Here is a 7,016-nt window from a genome sequence, read left to right as displayed (position 1 = left end):
ATCCATAACACCTTTCTCAAAACCTAAAAACAATTCAACGCATTCAAACCTTTTGTTTGAGCCTTAGGGCATCACAATCGAAAACCCTTCATCAAGGTAATAAAATCAACAAAACACACAACATTTTTTACCCACAAACTACGAGGCTTTGATTTCTCACTTCAACAAGTGGGCATACATAGGCACGAGGACCCAATCCTTGGCGAGCACACTAATCTCAAATCTACCTCCAATTCGTAAACATTTGGAAAGAAAACATTCGATTAACAACACCCACGCAAGCGCAAACATCCTAGATGGTTCCCATGGAGTACCATGGATGTGAGGGGTGCTAATACCTTCCCCTTGCATAACCAAATTCCGAACCTGTTCGTGGTTGCGATGACCATTCTTTGGGGTTTTCTCGATATTTTCCCTTTCCTTCGGAATAAATAAAAACTGATGGCGACTCTGTATTTTTTCGCATTGAGACAACTATGAGGGAAGAGATGGACACAATGAATGGGAAGATGGATTAGCTGCTAGAGGCAATGCTTGTTATGAATAGAAAGGAAGACAATTCCCAGACAATAGTTGATGCTAGAAACATTGCATCACAATTGGGTTTTTCCTCGTTCCACATCCCAGAAGTGAATAACCCTTAATTTGGGCTACCTCAGGGGTACATTCTTTCAGAGAGAGTTACTGCTCCTCCTTCTATCAGGATTCATGTGGTCAACCTGGATGACCATGATCATTTTTCTGCCTCGACAAGGCAAGGATCCATATACGACGAAGAGGGTCCTAAATATTCTTACTTGATGCCTCCTCAGGCACCTCAGATGGTACCTGTCGTTATTCATATGCCTGATCCTGCTTTCGAGAGACTTCGTTCTCTCGAGGAAGAGGTGCATTATACTCCAGGTCTCGATGTCGTGGACATGTGCTTAGTGACATGCCTAATCATTCCATAAAAAGTTAAAACTACTGATCACACTGAATCACACCACGTTTTTGACTCGGATTTCACATGTTTATTAGGTCTTTATTATCATTTTGCTTGTGTTATGTTCTCTTTTATGTTGTTTTTAGATATTTAGCTCTTTCGGGGCCTTTTTAGCAGAAACGGAGCAAAAAGACCAAAAATTAGGGTTTTTCGGCAAATATTGTACACATGGCGTTATGCATGGCGGCCGCTATAGGAGAAGCCATGACACATCAGCCCTCAACCAGGAGGTAACCGCCACGATCCCATGAACTTTCCCATTGACACACATGGCGGGCGCCATGAAGGGGTGGCGGGTGCCACCTTTGCATTTCACGTTCCCACTAAGGAGAAGTGGAAGGGCATCATGGTCTTTACAAGCTGCTGAATTCCTCTATAAATAGGTCGTTCTAGTTCATTTCTAGATCATCCAACTTAGTTTACAACACTAAGACTATATTATCATCTGTAAAAGCGGTAATCCGTCACATCGAGGGGTTATCGCACCTTAGTGAGATTGAGTTGGAGCACTTTGATTTTGTTGTCGTCTTTATCTTCAGAGTCAAAGGTTTATTTTCCTTGTACCAGATTTAAAGCCTCCATTTGAAGCAAGTTCTAATTTAATCGCTTTTATTTATTTTACTTGTGATGCTTTACTTTATTTAATTTCTTGCTATGCTTTACTTTATTTAATTTCTTGTCATGCTTTACTTTATTTAATTCCTGTCATTGTCTTTACTTTATTTAAATTTCTCGCCATTATCTTTATTGCTCGTTTTAATCATTTTACATGCTTTACTTGTTCTTTACGCCTTACATTCTAAAACAACTTTTCATCATGATCAATATCGTTGTGTTTGTTTGTATTACCATGTCTGGCTAAATCTTTCAAAGGTTAGAATGTAAGGATCGTGGTTAAAGAGATGTTTCACATATTGAATCTGTAGAAATGCTTTAAAGGCTATTTTGATTTTTAATTCGAGTTTTCTGAAACAAACTTGGTTAGTTTTAACTACTCAAGGAGTGCGAAAGCACCCTGGCTTACCTAACTAGGAATTTTTATCACTTTAAGGAAAAACGATTTTGGAAACTGTTTTTGGACGCGTTGGTAGATTTAAAATCAGGAAACTCCTTGGGTAAACTTTCCAAATCAAAATCACTTTTCAACTAAGTTTACTACTTTAGTGTTCTACGCACCTTTTATAAGTGACAATAAAAGGCCTTAATTTAAGGGTAAACTCGATCCTGAATACGCGAAAGCGACAGTTCCTGTTAAATAGATTCTTTTCAAGAGTAGAAAATATTGCCGCATAAGTAGTTCTATTTAGACAATTGAAACATCGTTTAACTGACGTGAAATACATTCAAACTTGTCTTTATCTGCATTGTATTTATTATTCCCTTTATTTACTATTATTTTGCGACATTAATATCTCTTTTGTACCGCCTTTGATAAACATCGTAACAATAGTAATCGATAGATTGACGATTTGGTCTCTGTGGGATCGATATTCTTTTATATTACTCTGATACGGTTCGTGCACTTGCGAATAGAGCCATCAAGTTTTTGGCGTCGTTGCCGGGGACCAACTTCGTCAAATTTCGTACCTTGTTGTTACACCGTCTAGACTAAGGCATTATTAGCCGGTAAATGCAAAGAACCCGTAGTACCGGAAATTTAGTGGATCCTTTAGCGAAACCCGAACGTTACACTCGTACACGCCTCTTACTCATCCGAATTAAGAAAGTTATGGCCGAGAATCGCGACCGGAGACCTCTTAAGGAATTTTCCCAACCCTCTGACGAGGAACCTAGTTCTAGTATAGTAAACCCCCTAATTCCTGCCAACAATTTCGAACTAAAACCATCTTTACTGCAGTTAGTGCAACAGAACCAATTCACGGGTCTCGCTACTGAGAACCCAAATCAACATTTAAAAGTCTTTATCCAACTGGCCGACACTTTTAAATCTAACGGTGCTTCACCTGATGCGATCCGTTTAAGATTATTTCCTTTCTCCCTCAGAGATAGAGCACGTTCATGGTTGGATTCACTTCTAGCTAACTCAATAACTACCTGGGAAGACCATGGCCTAGAACAATGGTTGATCATTCATACCTTCTACAATGGGCTCCATTATAACACAAAGATGAGCATCAAAGCTGCCGTTGTTAGCGCGCTGAGAACAAACCTTACCCTGAAGCTTGTGACCTAATTGAGGATATGGCCCAAAACCATTACCAATGGGGAACTGAACGAGCATCAGTAGAGAAAAAGGAGACCCAAGGTGGAATACATGAGATAAGCTCTATGGACATGATGCAGGCAAAAATGGATGCTTCAGCCCTTAAGGTCGAACATATTTCTACAAACACTAACACCGCAGCGGTAGTCCCCACTGAGTGTGAACTTTGTGGATCTAAAGGACACGAATCGGCGGAATGTAACCTTTTGAACGACCTGAACACCGACCATGTGAATTATGCCCAAGGTAACCCATTTTCAAACACTTACAACCCTGGATGGAAGAATCACCCAAATTTTTCCTATAAAAACCAGAACCCTATCAAAAATTATGCACCTTAGAGACCACAAGGTTATCAAGCCCAAAAACCAAATCAACCTATGCAAGTTGTGCCCCAGAAGCCTAACCTTGAGAAGATCATGGAGAGCTTTATATCAGGCCAGACTCAGCAAAATAAAGAATTCCTAAACTAGAACATTCACGTAAATGAACTGATAACACAATTAGGGACCAAGGTTGATCAGATAATCACTCACAACAAGATGCTTGAAACCCAAATCTCATAGGTAGCATAAAACCAAGCCCCACAAACTACACCTGGAGGACAATTCCTTGGACAACCTCAACTTAACCCTCGAGGGCAAGCTAACGCTATCTCATTGCGAAGGGCCTCATAACCCAGCAATGAGCGAGTCCAAAGCTTCTAAAGAAAATATACCTACAAACCAAGGAGAAGAACCAGTGGAACCCGAAAAACAAACCGACCAAGAAGGAGAAGCCAAGGATAAAACTTACAAACCACCACCCCCGTACAAACCACCAATCCCATATCCGCAAAGACTTAAACAAACTAAAATCAATAACGAATACCAAAAGTTTATAAAAGTAATAGAGAAGCTTCATGTAGAGATTCCTTTCACCGAAGCCATCATCCAAATTCCATTTTACGCCAAATTTCTCAAAGACATCTTAACCAACAAGCGTAGGCTTGACGATCCCAAACCCTTGGAATGCAACTTTATTTCCGAGAATAAACTTGCTAAGAAGGAGAAAGACCCTGGTAGTTTTTCTATACCTTGCATTCTAGGGAGTCATGTGATCGACAAAGCTTTCCTAGACTTAGGCACTAGTGTGAGTTTAATGCCCTTAGCTATGTGTAAAAGGTTAAACTTATGAGAATTACAACCAACTAAGATGTCCCTCCAATTAGCCGATAGGTCTGTTAAGTATCCTGTAGGAATTTTAGAAGACATCCAAGTTAGGATCGGTCAACTTTATATCCCAACAGACTTTGTGGTCATGGATATCAAGGAAGACGACGATATCCCTATCCTTTTAGGTAGACCATTTTTATCAACAGCCGGAGCTATAATAGATGTTAAAAGAGGAAACTTAACTTTCGAAGTAGGGGATGAAAAGATAGAGTTTATTCTTTCAAAGTTCTTGATGGCACCAATCATAGGAGACGCATGTTACGCGATTGATATCATAGATGAATGCATAAGGGAATTTGATCAAGAAGAACCTGTGATCGAACCATTTTCAAACCCGAATGAAAAGGATGACGAGCTAAAGGAAATGGAACCTCACACTAACGAATGTTTGGCCCTTACCCCGGAGCTTTCACCAAATTCTCAAAAACCAGCTCAAGAACTTAAGAAACTGCCCAAGAACCTAAGATATGAGTTTTTGGATAAAGAAATGAACCGCCCAGTAATAGTTAGTGCCACCTTAAACCATGACGAGACAAACCAACTCTTGAATGTTTTACGAAGATACCCATTTGCCTTAGGATACAACATCTATGATTTAAAAGGTATAAGCCCATCTGTGTGTATGCACAGGATCTCGCTAGAGGAAGATTCAAAACCTTCCAGAGAACATCAGAGAAGAATCAACCCTGTAATGAGTGAGGTGGTAAAGAAGGAAGTCCTTAAATTGCTAGAAGCTGGTATAATCTATCAGATCTCCGATAGTAAATGGGTAAGTCCTGTACATGTGGTACCCAATAAGGGAGGCATCACAGTCGTACAGAACGAGAAGGGCGAGCATGTAGCTAAACGTATAAAAGGCGGATGACATATGTGCATAGATTATAGGAAGCTCAATAAGGCAACTAGGAAAGACCATTTCCCCCTTCCATTCATAGATCAAATGCTTGAGTGTCTTGCCAGACACTCTTACTTTTGTTATCTGGATGGATATTCTGGAATTTTCCAAATACCCATACACCCCGAGGATCAAGAGAAAACAACCTTCACCTGTCCTTACGGAACGTTTACTTACAGACGAATGTCGTTTGGACTCTGTAATGCACCAGCTACTTTCCAACGTTGTATGATGTCAATCTTCGCAGATTATCTCGACGGAATTATGGAAGTATTTATGGACGATTTCTCAATATGTGAGTTTGACTTTGAGAATTGCCTCATTAATATTGAGAAAATCCTAGAGAGATGCGTAGAAGTTAACCTTGTGTTAAACTAGGAGAAGTGTCACTTTATGGTTAAAGAAGGCATAGTGTTAGGACATATAATATCTGAAAGAGGCATTGAGGTCGATAAAGCAAAGATAGAAGTTATAGAAAACCTTAACCCTCCTAAGACAGTTAGAGAAGTCCGTAGTTTTCTTGGACACGCCGATTTCTACCGACTCTTCATCAAAGATTTCTCTAAAATAACAAAACCCCTGACCGACCTTCTGATGAAAGACGTTGAATTCATTTTCAATGAAAAATGTATTGAAGCCTTTAATCGTTTAAAACAAGCACTAATTTCAGCACCCATTTTACAAACTCCGGATTGGACTCAACCCTTTGAAATAATGTGTGATGCTAGCGATTTCGCTGTAGGAGCTATTTTAGGCAAAGAAAAGATAAGAAATCACATGTAATATATTACGCTAGTAGAACCCTAGATGCCACTCAACTAAATTATACAACAACAGAGAAGGAACTCCTAGCTGTGGTTTTTGCAATTGATAAATTTAGGTCTTATCTTGTCGGATCTAAGATTATAGTCTCTACAGACCATCCAACTATCTGTTACCTTCTAAGAAAAAAGGATGTGAAACCTAGATTACTCAGATGGATCCTTTCTCTACAAGAGTTCTACTTAGATATTCGAGACAAAAAAGGAACAGAAAACATAGTTGCTGACCATCGTTCCAGACTAGAGCATTTGAAGCCAGACCATTTACCTTTAAATGATGATTTCACCTATGACAGATTGATAGCTAAGTTAGATACCGTTCCCCTTGAACCTGATAGAGACGACTTTGGGACAATTTCAGAAATTAGCAGAGTACCATGGTACGCTGATTTTTTGAATTATCTAGCCGCTGATATCATACCACCTGACCTCAATTATCAACAAAAGAAGAAGTTCTTTAAAGATATAAGACATTTCTATTGGGACGAACCACTCCTTTTTAAAAGAGGAACAAATAACATCTTTCGACTTTGCGTCCCGGAAGAAGAAGTTAGAAATATCATAGAGCATTGTCACTCTTCACCCTATGGTGGACATTCAAGCACATCCAATACATACGCTAAGATCCTTCAAGATGGTCTTTATTGGCCAACACTGTGGCGTGATGTCCATACTTATATTGTCCAATGTGACCGGTGCTAGCGCGCTAGCAACATCTCAAGACGTGACGAAATGCCTTTGAAGAACATCCAAGAAGTGGAATTATTTGACGTTTGGGGTATTGATTTCATGGGACCTTTTCAATCTTCGATGGGAAACAAGTATATTTTGGTAGCCATTGACTATGTGTCCAAATGGATAGAAGCTATAGTCTCAC

The sequence above is a fragment of the Lathyrus oleraceus genome, chromosome 7, assembly GCF_024323335.1.
Source record: "Lathyrus oleraceus cultivar Zhongwan6 chromosome 7, CAAS_Psat_ZW6_1.0, whole genome shotgun sequence".
NCBI classification, from domain to species: domain Eukaryota; kingdom Viridiplantae; phylum Streptophyta; class Magnoliopsida; order Fabales; family Fabaceae; genus Lathyrus; species Lathyrus oleraceus.
The sequence above is the reverse complement of the archived record's forward strand: the minus strand, read 5'-3'. Positions refer to the sequence as shown.